At 43.0% G+C, this 18,696-nt stretch overlaps 1 protein-coding gene across 1 annotated transcript in view; it reads right to left on the reverse strand.

Moving 5' to 3' along the window:
• The window catches only part of LOC126106770 (peroxidase-like), a 195,578-nt gene extending 187,426 nt beyond the window's left edge, over window positions 1–8,152 (reverse strand). Inside the window, exon 1 of the mRNA XM_049913148.1 lies at window positions 8,069–8,152. The gene's annotated coding sequence lies outside the window, so the exon portion shown is untranslated. The remainder of the gene's footprint in view (window positions 1–8,068) is intronic.
• Window positions 8,153–18,696: the final 10,544 nt, after the last annotated feature.

Here is an 18,696-nt window from a genome sequence, read left to right on the forward strand (position 1 = left end):
CGTTGTACAAGAACTTGTCCTGAGGGACTTGGTTCACCATCTCTGATTCAACCACAACGTCAACCGAAGAATGTTTTTTGGACCTACGAATCCTCTCAGCACTCTTTGTGCTAAATTTGTCTCCCTCACATGGATACCCATCAAATACAATAGCAAATTGAGATCCAAAATGACGTTGCAGGTAAGAAACATAGCTTTGGGCTATTGACTTGAAGCAAACATTTCGAGACCAAGTCACTTTGTGGATAAAGAACTCTCCGTCAATGACAAAAAATTTACTCGGTCCACCTGACTTCACATCTTCCACAGGAACGAAGGCGTTGTAGAATGAAGATTTTGTTCCTTTTCGCATGCCCTTTTCTGAGAATAGGGACATTTGGTAAGGAGCAAGTTCATATTTCAGAAAGGCTTTTAACTCTTCTTCACTTTGTTTCAGTAAACAAATCCTTTGGAAAAGAGTTAAAGGATCAACAGGAGTAATTTTAGTGCTCCCAGATTTTACAGAATTGAACGCAGAAAGAAGAGTCACAACTTCATCTTTTCTACGGAATTTTACATCGTGGAAATTGTCACCAACTATTCTTTTCATGCCTTTTTCCCCCTCTTCGTGACACATATGACAATTAACATCCTCCGTTCCGACAGCACCACTGCTGATAGACATTATAAAATCACTTTCAGGGAATGGAGGGTGCACTGAAAACCAATCACGCAGCTTACGCAAGTGTATGCCATCTCGTTCGATGCGACAACTTCTTGCATCTACATGCTGTTTTGATGTTACTGCGCTCACTTCACAATACGACTCAATTTCTTCACAAATGTTCTGCATGTGAATCATACCCAATGTCCATCTGGTTAATACACTATCCGTAATTCCTCGTAATTCCTCGTCAAACAACTGTAGAAAATGTACGGCACCTGCATGCAATCGTATTACATATTGTAACACAAATAAACTTTACGCAATCCGGCGTGAATGTGTTCGTAGTTACTGAATATGATGCTGTTTGTCCTGGCCCTGCAGCAGAGTTAGATGGTAAATTCCAATGAATAACATGATGAGTAATATGTTTATACTACACAAATAGAAACTGAAATAACAGTGTTCAAATTAGGTAATTTGCCACTTTGCTCCAAATTTGAAAAATTGGTATTTTTTGACGCGCTGTGGCGCCTTAGATACTGGGAGTAGAAAAAAATGGTAACAATCAAATTTGTAGAGAATTTTGTGCTATTTAAAAAAGAAAATAGACGTCAAAGCGATAGTAGCAAATTAAACTGAGATATTTTGAAAAAAAAACTGAAAAAAGTCCGAAATTTTCGAAGTTTTTTGACTGCAGAAAGTTTTCCCAAGAGAAATTTTGTTGGCAAAGCTTGGTTTCCTAACCCTTCCAATTATATGAACGAGTTAAAAAAATAAAATCAACACCCCACCTTTTGCAAGTTTCACTGGACTAACTATTATTTCTAGCGTTTCTACGGTAGATCGCGCGGATTTAACAATTGCAGCCGATACATGACTCGTCCATGAGCATACAAACATAGTGGCAATTTCGTGTCGAAACGTGTTCGCTAGCATTATGCATAAGGCCAAGCGCACACACATCGATTTTTATAATACATAAAAACATTGTACGATTAAATTCTTTTAGAGGAACAAAGGCGAGCATAGGAACTTCTTTGTTCCACTAAAAGAATCTGATCGTACGATATATTTCTGTACGATAAAAATCAATGCGTGTGCGCTAAGCCTAAAATGTCGGTTTGGCGAATGATGCGTGCTACCTACTTAAACTTCTCGGGCTAGTTATGTCGATTCAGAGAGTGATATCCGAGTCGTTGCTTTTGGTACATTTTCTTCAATTACCTATCTGTCGAATAGTGAAAGACTATCACTGGTAAACACCTGGCGCGGATAACTGATCAAGTGATAATTGATCAGTTGTCGACTGGAGATGAAAATTATGAAATTACTAAAATCGCTATTAAAAATAGGGGTTGGTGGTAGAAGGGTGAAAATTTAGAATGTGTGTATTTTTAATGCCACATCATTAAAAAATAAAAAGTTCTGTCCAAAAAATAAGAAAAAAATTTGTGGGGTGGACCACCCTTATTACTTAGGGATAAGAAAAATAGATTATGACCGATTCTCAGACCTACCGGATATACATGTAAAATTTCATCAGAATCGATCCAGCCCTTTCGGAGAAGTATGGCAACCAACACTGTGACACGAGAATTTTATGTATAAGATTAAGGATACATTGCTATCACGTCCTTGATTTGGATAAATTATAAATGGTAGAATAATTTTTCCCTAAATTCTGTAAGCTTCCCGCTCTGACAAAAAAAAAAAAGAAAAATGGTCACGCTAGTGATCCACCTGCTCTGGCAAGGAAATTCTAATAATGCCTGCCATTCAGGGGCCTCGATAGAAGACATGACCCAAGTAAGCAGTCACTAACAACCCGGCTTCACATTCACGTAGAACCGCACATGATGATCGCGAGTAAATGCAGCTCGTTGACTAAACTCAACCCGAACATGCGAATTGTGGATGCTGAGGACCCAATCACGCCCGAAATTTGCTTCATTTGTAAACAGCGAGAGGACGGAAATACAGAATGCATTTGACACTGTTCCAGGTACCACTGTGAAAAATGGTGCTGTGTGGATAATCATCTGGTTGCAGATTGTGCATACGTTGTAAGTGAAATGAGTGTAACACAGCTCAAGAAGGACGTTTACATTTGTCTGATTCGTCCACATACGAGGTGCATTAAAGTTCTAAGGCCTCCGATTTTTTTCTCCGGACTGGAAAGAGATAGAAACATGCGCATTGTTTTAAAATGAGGCCGCATTCATTATCAATACGTCCCAGAGATGGCAGCACCGTATGGCAGATGGAATTTTACCGCCAGCGACGAGAATGAGAACTGTTTTAAATACTTAAAATGGCGACGTTTTCCTTACTTGAACAGCGTGCAATCATTCGTTTTCTGAATTTGCGTGGTGTGAAACCAATTGAAATTCATTGACAGTTGAAGGAGATATGTGGTGATGGAGTTATGGGTGTGTCAAAAGTGTGTTCGTGAGTGTGACAGTTTAATGAAGGCAGAACATCGTGTGACAACAAACCGAAACAACCTCGGGCTCGCACAAGCCGGTCTGACGACATGATCGAGAAAGTGGAGAGAATTGTTTTGGGGGATCGCCGAATGACTGTTGAACAGATCGCCTTCAGAGTTGGCATTTCTGTAGGTTCTGTGCACACAGTCCTGCATGAAGACCTGAAAATGCGAAAAGTGTCATCCAGGTGGGTGCCACGAATGCTGACGGACGACCACACGGCTGCCCGTGTGACATGTTGCCGAGCAATGTTGACGCGCAACGACAGCACGAATGGGACTTTCTTTTCGTCAGTTGTGACAATGGATGAGACGTGGATGCCATTTTTCAGTCCAGAAACAAAGCGCCAGTCAGCTCAATGGAAGCACACAGATTCACCGCCACCAAAAAAATTTCTGGTACCCGCCAGTGCTGAAAAAATGATGGTGTCCATGTTCTGGGACAGCGAGGGTGTAATCCTTACCCATTGCGTTCCAAAGGGCACTACGGTAACAGGTGCATCCTGCGAAAATGTTTTGAAGAACAAATTCCTTCCTGCACTGCAACAAAAACGTCCGGGAAGGGCTGCGCGTGTGCTGTTTCACCAAGACAATGCACCCGCACATCGAGCTAGCGTTAAGCAACAGTTTCTTCGTGATAACAACTTTGAAGTGATTCCTCATGCTCCCTACTCACCTGACCTGGCTCCTAGTGACTTTTGGCTTTTTCCAACAATGAAAGACACTGTCCGTGGCCGCACATTCACCAGCCGTGCTGCTATTGCCTCAGCGATTTTCCAGTGGTCAAAACAGACTCCTAATGAAGCCTTCGCCGCTGCCATGGAATCATGGTGTCAGCGTTGTGAAAAATGTGTACGTCTGCAGGCCGATTACGTCGAGAAGTAACGCCAGTTTCATCGATTTCGGGTGAGTAGTTAATAAAAAAAAAAATCGGAGGCCTTAGAACTTGAATGCACCTCGTATTACGCACAACTGCACCAGTGCTGATGGATCTTGCTCCATATGCTGCGGGATAGCTTCCTCAAATTTCAGAGTTCGTCCCTATCTAGGTAATCAGCTAAATGACCCAGTCTCACGCAGACGTTTTACACCGCGTTTTGAACGATGGAGGATTCGGTGATTGGGATCTTGACGATAATCCCGCCGTGCTGTTCGTTCGTTTTTGTTCCCTATGCAGGAGCACCAACACCAACCATATCAGTAAGCTCACTCTAGCTGTATCGCTCCATTACTAAGTAAGTACTGTGCCGGGTCAAGACGTGCAAATACATGTCAACATGAAAAATGAAATGTCGTGTGGCGAGGGCCTCCCGTCGGGTAGACGGGTCGTCTGCTGCAAGTCTTTTTAGTTGACGCCACTTCAGCGACTGGCGTCTCTATGAGGATGAGGATGATGGAGACAACACAATACCCAGAGCGCAGAAAATCTCCGACTTAGCCAGAATCGAACCCGGGCCCCTTGCAAGGCATTGTGGCACGCTGACCAATCAGCTACGGAGGCGGAAAATGTCAGCGTGATACGGCTATTACAACTGATGGACGAACTATGTGCTCTACCGGTGTAATAGGAATTTTTATAACAACAACGTCAGTCATCATAACTGAAGAGCGAAAACGCACTCCACCGGATTAAATAATACTCACAAGAGATTATAACATTATAGAAAAATAATTGTTGCGGTGACATCTACATCTACATCTACAAAGATACTCTGCAAATCACATTCAAGTGCCTGGCAGAGGGTTCATCGAACCACCTTCACAATTCCCTATTATTCCAATCTCGTATTGCGCGCGGAAAGAACGAACACCTATATCTTTCCGTACGAGCTCTTATTTCCCTTATTTTGTCGTAGCGATCGTTCCTCCCTATGTAGGTCGGTATCAACAAAATATTTTCGCATTCGGAGGAAAAGTTGGTGATTGGAATTTCGTGAGAAGATTCCGTCGCAACGAAAAACGCCTTTCTTTCAATGATGTCCAGCCCAAATCCTGTATTATTTCTATGACACTCCCTCGTATATTTCGCGATAATACAAAACATGCTGCCTTTCTTTGAACTTTTTCGATGTACTCCGTCTGTCCTATCTGGTAAAGATCCCTCACCGCGCAGCAGTATTCTAAAAGAGGATGGACAAGTGTAGTGTAGGCAGTCTCCTTAGTAGGTCTGTTACATTTTCTAAGTCTCCTGCCAATAAAACGCAGTCTTTGGTTAGCCTTCCCCACAGCATTTTCTGTGTGTTCCTTGCAATTTAAGTAGTTCGTAATTGTAATACCTAGGTATTTAGTTGAATTTACGGCTTTTAGATTAGACTGATTTATCGTGTAACCGAAGTTTAACGAGTTCGTTTTAGCACTCATCTGGATGACCTAACACTTTTCGTTATTTAGGGTCAACTGCCAATTTTCGCACTAGTCAGATATGTTTTCTAAACCGTTTTGCGATTTGTTTCGATCTTCTGATGACTTTATTAGTCGATAAACGACAGCGCCATCTGCGAACAACCGAAGACGGCTGCTCAGATTGTCCTGTGTAAATCTCTGAGTTTGTGTGTTTAAATAACAGGTGTGCGACTGAAATGGCGCAGCAACTGGAGACAGACTCCAATGATGAAGTAGGGTTGATGGGACGATTCTCGCAGGTATAACGGCTCAATTGCTCACAAATTCACCGTGAAGTTCTGGCGGCTTGTGGACCACACGCAACGTCGCGTCCAGACGTAGTGAAATGGTGCCGACAATTTGACCGAGGCCGCACAGATGTGCGTAGTGCTGATATTGCAGTCTAGAAGTTGTACCATGCGATTACCAGCTTTCCGCTAACAAGCTGAAAGAATCGCTGGAAGGGAAAAAAGATTTCCCAGCGATGACGACGTTCACACAGTGGTTCTGGAATGGCTCCCTGACCAAGGAGTGGACTTCTACCATCGAAGAACTGAGCAAGCGTTGTTTTCAGAAACTCGGTGACTGTGTTGAAAAACAGGGCCATGTATCTGTGTCACTTTGAAGTGTGGTGAAGCATTCAGTAAAAGCTACTTGGGCTGACACAATAACCTGCGACTTACTAAACCGTCACTGGTATCTAATGAAGCACATGCGAGCAAGATACAAACCTATAAATTCATCAAATGGTTCAAATGGCTCTGAGCACTGTGGGACTTAACATCTGAGGTCATCAGTCCCCTAGAATTTAGACCTACTTAAACCTAACTAACCTAAGGACATCACACACATCCATACCCGAGGCAGAATTAGAGTCTGCGACGGTAGCAGTCGCGCGGTTCCGGACTGTAGAGCCTAGAACCTCTCGGCCACCATGGCCGGCTATAACTTCATCCATATTATCATGTCCACAGATTAACCCAAGGCCAAACCTCTCCCGTCACCATCTACTTCCCTAAACCCAATTCCGCATCCCCTTTTAATAAAATACGGAAGAGAATTAACGACTTTAACGTTCCGCCTTATCATCCGTTTCGTTATACTACGCTTTTGATCTGTGAAAGAGCCCAATGACTCATGCGTCGGTAGGAACGCCACGCATATTAAAGTATTCAACTTACTAAACACGCGGTCTAAGGCGGACGTTGGAGTCCTCCCTCGGACATGGCTGTGTGTGTTGTCGTTAGTTTACATTAGATTAAGTAGTGTGTAAGCCTAGGGACCGATGACCCAGCAGTTTGGTCCCATAGGAATTTACCACCATTGACACAGCCACTGTCATTAAGATTTTACGAGAAGATTCCCTTCGCTCCAGCAACCACAAATCCCCCAACAACGACTCCTGTTGATGGTTGAATCCCATTTGTGCGGATGACAGATGCACATTTCCACTGTCTACAGTGTGTTTCACATTTGATGTTACACACTTCTAGAGGTTGTAGAGGGGACTTAGTACATTAAGTTTTAAATGGGAACCTGTGTCCAGAAACGTCATCCAACGATGGTACAAACCGTCAAAGTAATGGGCGCCGGCGCCTGTAAATGTATGTATAATATAAAGGTTGATTTCGTGATGATGTTACAAACTTTCAAGGTTGATAGAGACTGATAAATGTATCAATTTCAGGGAAGGATCCCTGTACCGGAAACGAACGAGTCGAAAATTATAAGAGAAAACCTTTCTGAGACTTCTAACAGTGGACTTCTAACAGTGGAATACGCACAGAATATCTGACCTGCCAGATATCGCTCTGCACGTTCGGAAAGATTCTCGAACGTGATATTCCATGCTATGACGTCAGAAACACGGCACGCTCAACGCTCAACGTTCGGATGCACGGTCCGTGTGCCGACGGCTACCTCAAACTGATACATTTATCGGTTTCCATCATCCTTAACGTCTTTAACTTCATCACGGAATCACCCTGTATAAACATACATTTACAGGCGCCTATAGCTTTGATGCTATGTAGCATCGTTGGATGACGTTTCCGGATATGGGTTCCTATGTGAAACTTGATCTACTAAGTCTCCTCCACAACCTCTAGAAGTGTGCCATATGTATTCTGAAACACCCTGTATATGACGCTGACGCTGATTTCAGTGAACAAAGGCTGGACTGAAAGGTTGAACCCTCCCCCCTCCTCCCAAAAAAGAGACAGAGGGAGACAGGAATAAGAAGATAGGTCAGGGGATAGAACATCTACTCGCGAAAACGCCAAAGGTCCCAGGTATGGCCACAGTTTAAACTGCCAGGAAGTTACAACATATTATTTCTTTCCACGCGTGTCTCGAAACGACAAGGAGGAGGAAATTAAAGAAATTCCATGTCACGCGGAACTTTACCGACAATGGTACTTGCCACACAGCATTCGTGGGTCTAACAGAAGAGGCTGGAAGCGACCGCAATGCACGGTTTACTATACTCTCTGCCCCATGCCTTAAGGTGGTGAAAACGTGCTTGTAGGAGTAAAATGTGGTGACTCGTTTTTTACCTGAGATGTTGCGTTGACAACGGCCTGAGACTAAGAGGTGTTCAACATGTGTCGTGTCGTTTTGACGTGCGGCCGTGATATACCTACACGCAGGAAATAGGTTATCTAACCGGCGAGTCGAAGTGTGGATAATTATCTCATTAACGACGAGGTGACGTCTGGCTGTTTCCTATCAGAGCAGTGACTGCCACTACCAGAGTAAGAACATCTCAAACAACGTCACAATTGCTCGCTGTTTTTTTTTCGACATGTTTCAAGTTGCGTCTCCGCATGGGCAATGATGCTTGCAGGTAAAGCTGAAGCACGCTAATCGAGCGATAATCTTCTCTTCCTCGTTTAAAGTGTGTTTTTTGATAACATTAATTTTTGGTAGACATTGTGTTACATTATGTGAGCATGAGTCACGGAGTATACACTGGGTGGTAATAATTAAGCTTTCCCTATTTAACACTTTATAAAACGGAAACTGATTACCGTGCAAGTACCAGATTTAGTAGCATTAATTTCAAGGACATGGGGAAGAGAAATAATGCAGAATCAATTCAATTGAAACACTTTTAATGTACTGCTACGGTATGTCACACCATTACATACCGTTACCATTACTAAATACGGCGCCCATCAGTGTGCAGAAGAGTCTAAAAGCTCAGGATTGCATTCTGCACAGTAGAATGAGGTATGAGGTGCATTCAAGTTCTAAGGCCTCCGATTTTTTTTCTCCAGACTGGAAAGAGATAGAAACATGCGCATTGTTTTAAAATGAGGCCGTGTTCGTTGTCAATACGTCCCAGAGATGGCGGCACCGTACGGCAGGTGGAATTTTACCGCCAGCGGCGAGAATGAGAACCGTTTTAAATACTTAAAATGGCGACGTTTTCCTTACTTGAACAGCGTGCAATCATTTGTTTTCTGAATTTGCGTGGCGTGAAACCAATTGAAATTCATCGACAGTTGAAGGAGACATGTGGTGATGGAGTTATGGATGTGTCGAAAGTGCGTTCGTGGGTGCGACAGTTTAATGAAGGCAGAACATCCTGTGACGCTCGCACAAGCCGGTCTGACGACATGATCGAGAAAGTGGAGAGAATTGTTTTGGGGGATCGTCGAATGACTGTTGAACAGATCGCCTCCAGAGTTGGCATTTCTGTGGGTTCTGTGCACACAATCCTGCATGACGACCTGAAAATGCAAAAAGTGTCATCCAGGTGGGTGCCACGAATGCTGACGGACGACCACACGGCTGCCCGTGTGGCATGTTGCCAAGCAATGTTGACGCGCAACGACAGCACGAATGGGACTTTCTTTTCGTCGGTTGTGACAATGGATGAGACATGGATGCCATTTTTCAATCCAGAAACAAAGCGCCAGTCAGCTCAATGGAAGCACACAGATTCACTGCCACCAAAAAAATTACAGGTAACCGCCAGTGCTGAAAAAATGATGGTGTCCATGTTCTGGGACAGCGAGGGCGTAATACTTACCCATTGCGTTCCAAAGGGCACTACGGTAACAGGTGCATCCTACAGAAATGTTTTGAAGAACAAATTCCTTCCTGCACTACAACAGAAACGTCCGGGAAGGGCTGCGCGTGTGCTGTTTCACCAAGACAACGCACCCGCACATCGAGCTAACGTTACGCAACAGTTTCTTCGTGATAACAACTTTGAAGTGATTCCTCATGCTACCTACTCACCTGACCTGGCTCCTAGTGACTTTTGGCTTTTTCCAACAATGAAAGACATTGTCTGTGGCCGTACATTCACCAGCCGTGCTGCTATTGCCTCAGTGATTTTCCAGTGGTCAAAACAGACTCCTAAAGAAACCTTCGCCGCTGCCATGGAATCATGGCGTCAGCGTTGTGAAAAATGTTTACGTCTGCAGGGCGATTACGTCGAGAAGTAACGCCAGTTTCATCGATTTCGGGTGAGTAGTTAATTATAAAAAAAATCGGAGGCCTTAGAACTTGAATGCACCTCGTATGTCCGTAGGTATGCTGCCTACCTCTCTTGATGTGCTGCTCTTCAGATCAGCACATGCGTGAATGTTCCCCTGGTAAACCCTGTCCTTCAGGTAGCACCACAACCAGAAACCACAGGGAGTGAGGTCAGGTGATCGTGTCGGACAAGCATTTGGAAACGATCGGCTGATAATTCGATCGTTTCCAAACGTGTTTCGAAGCAGGTGAACTACACGAGCGATGTAGGGTGCGGCCCCATCTTGCATGAAAACTGTTGAGTTCAATGCGTCTCTCTCCTGTAGGGCTGGTATGAGATGCTGGTGAGCCATATCGCTGTAACGCTGGCCAGTCACACTACATGTCTTTGGTCCTTGAGCGCCAACCTCTTAAAAAAGAAGGTGCGAATGATCAATGTAGCCGCGAAGCCACACCACACGGTGACACGTTCGCCATACAGAGGAACTTCGTGCACAGTGACTGGAGGTGAACATCCCCACACTAGACAATTCTGTGTGTTCACCTCACCCGGCACAGAAAAATGAGCTTTGTCTGTCCATAAGATGGTTCAGCGCCAGCCCTCGTCAACTTCTATCTTTGCGACAAAGTGGTGAGCGAAGTCAACAGGTCGTTGTGCATGTGGTGCAAGCTACTGTACGATAGGGATCTTGTACAGATGCAGTTTGAGAATGGTTCGAAGCACCTACTGTACGGTTGAGCACGGGATGTTCAACTGTCGTGACACAGCCCACACACTGCCTTTTTTTGTCATCAGTCTTCTGACTCGTTTGATGGGGCCCGCCACGAATTCCTCTCCTGTGCTTACGTCTTCATCTCGGAGAAGCAATTATTTGTTGGATGTTCTCCAATCTCTGTCTTCCTCTACTGTGTTTGCCCTCTACAGCTCCCTCTGGTACCATGGATGTCATTCCCTCACGTCTTAACAGATGTCCTATCATGCTGCCCCTCTCCTTATCAGTGTTTTCCAAATGTTCCTTTCCTCTCCGATTTTGCGCGAAACCTCCTCATTCCTTACCTTATCAGTCCACCTAATTTTCAACATTGGTCTGTGGCACCGCATCTCAAATGCTTCGATTCCGGTTTTCCCACAGTCCATGTTTCACTACCAGATAATGCTGTACTCCAGACGTACATTCTCAGAAATTTCTTCCTCAAATTAAGGTGCATATTTGATATTAGTAAACTTCTCCTGGCCAGGAATGCTCTTTTGCAAGTGCTAGTCTGCGTTTGATGTCCTCCTTGCTCCGTCCGCCACTAGTTATTTTACTACCTAGGTATCAGACTTCCTTAACTTCACCTACTTCGTTATAGTCAATTCTGACGTTAAGTTTCTCTCTGTTCTCATTTCTACTACTTCTCATTACCGTCGTCTTTCTTCGATTTACTCTCAGTCCATACTCTGTACTCATTAGACTGTTCATTCCGTTCAGAAGATCACGCAATTCTTCTTCACTCTCACTCAGGATAGCAATGTCATCAGCGAATCGTATCATTGATATCCTTTCACCTTGAATTTTAATTCTACTCCTGAACCTTTCTTTTATTTCCATCATTGCTTCCTCGATGTACAGATTGAACAGTAGGGGCGAAAGGTAACAGCCTTGTCTTACACACTCTTTAATGCGAGTACTTCGTTCTTGGTTGTCGACTCTTATTATTCCCTCTTGGCTGCTGTACATATTGTATACGACCCGTCTCTCCCTATAGCTTCCCCTACTTTTTTCACAATTTCGAACATCTTGCACCATTTTACATTATCGAACGCTTTTTCCAGGTCGACAAATTCTATGAACGTGTCTTGATGGTTCTTTAGTCTTGCTTCCATAATTAACCGCAATGTCAGAATTGCCTCTCTCGTGCCTTTACCTTTCCTAAAGCCAAATTAATCATCTAGCGCATCCTCAATTTTCTTTTCCATTCTTCTGTATATTATTACTGAAATCAATTTGGATGCCTGAGCTGTTGAGCCGATTGTGCGATAATTCTCGCACTTTTCAGCTATTGCTGTCTTCGGGATTGTGTGGATGATACTTTTCCGAAAGTCAAGATGGTATGTCGCCTGACTCATAAATTCTACACACCAACGTGAATAGTCGTTTTGTTGGCACTTTCCCCAATGATTTTAGAAATTCTGATGGAATGTTATCTAGCCCTTCTGCATTATTTGATCTTAAGTCCTCCAAAGCTCTTTTAAATTCTGATTCTAATACTGGATCCCTTATCTCTACTAAATCGACTCCTGTTTCTTCTTCTATCACATCGGAGAAATCTTCCACCTCATAGAGGCTTTCAATGCATTCTTTCCACCTACCCGCTCTCTTCCTCTGCATTTAACTGTGAATTCCCGTTGCACTTTTATTGTTATCACCCTTGTTTTTAATGTCACCGAATGTTGTTTTGACTTTCCTGTTTGCTGAGTCTGTCCTTCCGACAATCATTTGTTTTTCGATGTCTTCACATTTTTCCCTTAGCCATTTCGTCTTAGCTTCCCTGCACTTCCTATTTATTTCATTCCTCAGCGACTCGTATTTCTGTATTCTTGAGTTTGCCGGAACATTTTTGTACTTCCTCCTTTCATCGATCAGTTGAAGTATTTCTTCTGTTACCCGTGGTTTCTTCACAGTTACCTTCTTTGTACCTATGTTTTTCTTTTCAACTTTTGTGATGGCTCTTTTTAGAGATGTCCATTCCTCTTCAACTGTACTGCCTACTGAGCTGTTCTTTACTACTGTATCTATAGCCTTAGAGAAGTTCAAACGTATCTCGTCATTCCTTAATACTTCCATATTCCACTTCTTTGCGTACTGATTCTTCCTGACTAATGTCTTGAACTTCAACCTACTCTTCATCACTACTATATTGTGATCTGAGTCTATATCTGCTCCTGGGCTCACCTTACAATCCAGTATCTGATTTCGCAATCTGTGCCTGACCATGGTGTAATCAAACCGAAATCTTCCCGTATCACCTGGCCATTTCCACGTATACCTCCTCTTGTGACTCTTGAACAGGGAATTCACTATTACTGGCTGAAACCTGTTACAGAACTAAATTAGTCTCTCTCCTTTCTCATTCCTTGTCCCAAGCCCGCATTGTCCTGGAACATTTTCTTCTACTCCTTCCCCTACAAATGCATTCTAGTCCCTCATAACTATTAGATTTTCATCCCCCTTTACATACATTATCCTTTCAGTATCCTCATACACTTTCTCTAGCTCTTCCTCTTAAGCTTGCGACGTCGGCATGTATAACTGAACTATAGTTGCCGGTGTTGGTTTGTTGTCGACTGTGATAAGAACAACCGTGTTACTGAACTGTTCACAGTAACACACTCTCTAACCTACCTGCTATTGATAACGAATTCTACTCCTTTTATACAATTGCTGTTGATATTTCTCTATACTCATCTGACCAGAAATACTTGTCTTCTTTCCACTTCACTTCACTGACCCCTACTATATCTAGATTGAGACTTTGCATTTCCCTTTTCAGATTTTCTAGTTTCCCTACCACGTTCAAGCTTCTGACATTCCACGCCTCGACTTGTAGAACGTTATCCTTCCGTTGATTATTCAATCTTTTTCTCATGGTAACCTCCCCCTTGGCAGTCCCCTCCCCGAGATCCGAATGGGGGACTATTCCGGAATCTTTTGCCAATGTAGAGATCGTCATGACACTTCTTCAATTACAGGCCACATGTCCTGTGGATACACGATACGTGTCTATAATGCAGTAGTTTCCATTGCCTTCTGCGTTTGATCATTGCTGATTCTTCCGCCTTTAGGGGCAGTTTTCCGCCCCTAGGACAAGAGAGTGCCCTGAACCTCTGTGCGCTCCTCCGCCCTCTTTGACAAGGCCGTTCGCACAATGAGGATGACTTCTTATGCCTAATGTCTTTGGCCACCAATGCTGATTATTAATCAAAATTTGAGCAGCGGAGGGATTCGAATCCGGGACCGAAAACATTTTGATTATGAATCAAAGACGCTACCCCTAAACACTGCCTTACGATCGGGAATATCGCACAGCGTTGCCTTCCATAGCAACAACGATTTCACCAACCACCTGTCGTGCAATCTGCCGTGGGTCCCGGAGTGACGCCCAGTTCTCCAGTTTATTCGAATTTCATCACCCTCAGCACTGCAGGAGGAGAAAGAGGACGCTTCCGTAATCCTTTCAGTTGGCGATGTTCTCGAACTGCAGCTACAGGATTACTGTTGTTTTGATTATAGAGCTACACCAATAATGCCCTGCTCCTTTTGTCCAAGCTCATGTTGACACGTCAACAAGTGTACTGCGACTGGTCAGGTGTGTGAGACTATGAATCACGATGACTAATGACGGCACCTGGTGGCCATAGTTAGAACTGGACGGTGGCGCTGTGACGCATGGAAATCATGCACCCCATATTCTGGACATTAATGCTGTCAAGTTTGGTACCCGTACGGTGATTGGTTTCTGTGTTATGACGTGTTAAACAGGGAAAGTCTAATTATATCCACTCGGTACATCTATGGAGTGAGTGTAGTGTGCTGCACATGTAGTCTACCACAAACGGGGCTAGTCACGTGACTTTGAGGCGACGTTGCTCGTCTACAATTCGTGATAATACCAAAACTTTATTATTACACGTATTCGTATTGTTATATATATTTTTGCGCATTTGAGCTTTAGTAACAGCTTTGGTGCAATATTTTCGTTACTACAGATGTAAAGAGAAGCGTGTGAAAGGAAGACCATTTACTTTTCGTAGGTATGTATAACAGAAGTACTGTATAATTGTAAATGCCGTATTTAGGGCCGTTGCTAGGTGTTTTGCTACCCTAGGGGAAAATTGAAAAATGATGCCCCCTCTTTTATACTACTTATACTACCTTCGGTCTCCACGATATCTCCCCCCTCCCCCTCCCTTTTTCATCAACTCCACCAACATTCAGCAGTACAACAATGCAAATCTCCTGTTATACTTTTAATCATTAAAAATTGATTGAGGGCAACAAATATCCTCAAATTCGTTTTTTTGTCCTCAGTTTTTGAAATTTCCCTAAATAATTCATATAGGAAGAATGTGCTGAACGTTTTAAAGTTGAACTCAACTGAATATACCAGTGCAACCAAATCTGGTCTCAATTACTTGTTTTATTTCATTGCAATAAAATGGACTAATAAAAATTATTTTCTGTGTGATGAATTTTTCCCTGAATTTAGAAATTATGCTTTACTCATGGGAGGCATGCCGAACCATCAAACTAGGTCATCTGGATTATTGTGGTTTTATTTTATTTCCGTTTTAACTGAAATATTTTTAGAATGAGGAATAAATCTCATCTTTTTCAACGCCCATTTTCTTTCACGGCTCCAACGTTCGCCATAGGCAAATTAAGGTCATGTTTCTTTCAACATGGACCAATGAAGATAATGTCTTTAGTACTCAGTAGCGGCTGCTTTAGTTTTGAGGCAGGTGGAGTCATTGTGTTTACTTTCGTCAGAGTAAGCACTTAATAAGTGACAGTTCAGGATGCCTTAGAAAACGGTTCGGTGTTAAAACTTTTCCTCTATTCAGTTTTTCTCATCATTTACTCAATCTTTCCGCTGCTTGATTTGAAATTACTTTTTCCGCCTTTGCCGCACCTAAAATTTTGCTGGCCAAGTCGGCCGCCTATTCTTGCCCCGGTCATACCAGTAAGGGGCATTTTGTGTGTTGAAAATTATTAGGGCATGGTATTTAAAGTCTGGTATTGTTGAGATAATTTGTGCGATTTTATAGCCATGTGTTTACGAGACAGCTGCTAGATAAATTTGCAAGTGTGTTTGAGTAAACTGGCAGTCAATGTATGCTTACTGGTGCTGTCTCCACACGCAGGTAAAATTTATAAATGACAGTCTCATTAATTTCCTCCAATTGATGCAGGTTTTCAAACGCTTGTGTGTATTTAAGTATTTCTGCATGAGACAGTTTTCTATAGGCTTGTAGTGTCATTGTAATGTAATTAATGCGAACCGTTTCGAGATATGAATCAGTGCAATAAAAAACGTAAAAGAAATTGTTGTCTGAAATTCTTTAATACTCCAAAATTCGAGCATTGATCCTGTACCTTTTCGTTCATAGTGTGTGGTTTTGCTTTTCTGTTGAGATGGAAAAAAATGTAATAGATATTGTACTTGTCTGTGAAAGCGTAAGGGTAAATAAAGAAAAACTGAAAATAATAATGGTCAAGCAGATGGTGCTAATTACTGCACCAATTTCGTAGTTCCAAATCCTCTGTTTTTTCGTTAGTCTTCGGCGACGTTTACAATGTCACTGTAACGTAATTAACGAGAACCGAGGTTCGAAAAAATGAATAAATACAACAGAAAACGTAAAAATATACTGTCAGCTGTCACTTCATATCCCGTTATCGATAAACTGTGGCGAAGAACACAATACTATCGCTCTTCACATGTGTAAGCGAACTTCAGTTCCTGGTGTCAACGTGTTAACATGTCTGTAAAACGCTTGTACAAAGTTTCAGGGTACTTCTGAAAGTATCTTCTGTCTGTAGCAGTAAAGTATTAACACTTAAGCGCTTCACGGGCTACAATGCGCCGTCCCAAAATCACGTGACTTGAGGTACAGGAAATGTTGCGGACAAAATTCTTGTTCTGCGCATCCGAATGCTCACTCCCTAGATATTTATATTCTGTGGCGTCAGTCGCTGGTGTAGAAGTTGCTTTCGATTTTGCGGCGCTGATTTGTCCAGTGCAGCGGTAACTACGAGGGTAATCCCAAAAGTAAGGTCTCCTATTTTTTTATAAGTACATAGACCTGTTTATTTCTGCAATGGTTTACATCAGTTTACAGCTTGAATATTTAGCTATTTTTCGACATAATCACCATTTCTGTCGATGCTTTTTTGTAAACTCTGAGGCAGTTTATGTATGCCCATGTCATACCAGCTCGCCGCCATACTGTTCAAAAAGTTATGAACCTCTTCGTTCACCTCGTCGTCGGAGCTGAATCGCTTTCCAGCCAAATGTTCTTTTAACCTAGGGAACTGGGTGCCAAGTCAGGATTATAGGGTGGGTGGGTGATTATGTTCCACTGAAACTGTTGCAGGAGAGCAACGGTTTGCCCAGAGGTGTGTTGGCGAGCGTGTACGCCCTTGCTCAACATTCCTCTTCTCCGGTTCTGAATTGCCCGTTTGAATTTTTTCAGTCTCATAGTACCTGTCAGCGTTAATTGTGGTCTCAGCGATTCAGCTCCGACGACGAGGTGAAAGAAGAGTTTCATAACTTTCTGAACAGCATGGCGGCGAGCTGGTATGACATGGGCATACAAAAACTGCCTCAGCGTCTACAAAAATGCATCGACAGAAATGGTGATTATGTCGAAAAATAGCTAAATGTTCAAGCTGTAAACTGATGTAAACCATTGCCGAAGTAAACAGGTCTATGTACTTACAAAAAAATATGAGACCTTACTTTTGGGATTACCCTCGTACTTATGAATGGAAGGAGGGAGCCTTGAAGGTGAGTCATTATACAAATGTGTTAGCGAATTCTTACCTGGGACATTGCAAATGGACTGACGTTTCCTGAGAAAAGAAAGCCTGGTAGCCCATCACTGAATCGACGATCAGTCAAGAAGAAGAAGAAGAAAACTGCAGCTCCTGTGCCAGGTAACGATTTACGATAACGACAGTTTTGGTCACTGGCCTGAGGGAAGATGTAAGCTATGCTCTAAGGGGTATTCTACCACTGAGTGTGCAACTGTTCTATGCTTTGCGCCAAAAAGAATTGTTTTAAGACACTTCTCATGAATCAGCGCAAAATGAACCATTTTTTCAACCACAGTAACAACATTCTACAGGGTGGCGGATGAAGAATCGCCCCTAGTCATTAATTGTTCCCTGTCGCCCACCAATTGTCGTCTATTGTTTCAAAGCTGTTGCCACTACGTTTTGTACTGTCAGTACGAAGGCCGTTGCATTTTGGTTAAGACGTGTGAAGTAAATATCTCAGCAAGATGTATCCTTTTCAAGAAAGAATAGCGATAGTGGAGGCGTGCCTGTCTACCAATTCATTTACGGAAACCCGGGACGTTTTTGCAAAGAAGAGTCCTGCTGTTTCCATACCAGTAGAGATCAATATACAGAATTTTTTAGCGTACTACAGAGACTGTTGCAAACGGAGAAAGGAATCGAGCCCCGTCCGTTCGTAACCCACTGTGATCGCGTATACTGGAGCACGAATGTTACAAAGAAGTGAACGTTTCGCGGAGGTCTTGCCAATGTCTTACACACCGTGTAGGGAAGAAGCCCTACAAAATGACATGAGTCCAAGTACTGAAGGAGGAAGATAAGACAAAACGTGCGAGTTACAGAACGTGGTCATGTCAGACATTTGAGAGTGGAATGCTGCATTCGCTGTTGTGTTTCATGAGTGATGAAACCTGGTTCAGTCTGACAGGACATTTGAAACACCCAGAACACCAGACACTGGTCAACAAACAATGGTTGGTTGGTTGTTTCGGGGAAGGAGACCAGACAGCGAGGTCATCGGTCTCATCGGATTAGGGAAGGACGGGGAAGGAAGCCGGCCGTACCCTTTGAAAGGAACCATCCCGGCATTTGCCTGGAGCGATTTAGGGAAATCACGGAAAACCTAAATCAGG

The sequence above is a fragment of the Schistocerca cancellata genome, chromosome 10 (assembly GCF_023864275.1).
Source record: "Schistocerca cancellata isolate TAMUIC-IGC-003103 chromosome 10, iqSchCanc2.1, whole genome shotgun sequence".
Classification (NCBI taxonomy): domain Eukaryota; kingdom Metazoa; phylum Arthropoda; class Insecta; order Orthoptera; family Acrididae; genus Schistocerca; species Schistocerca cancellata.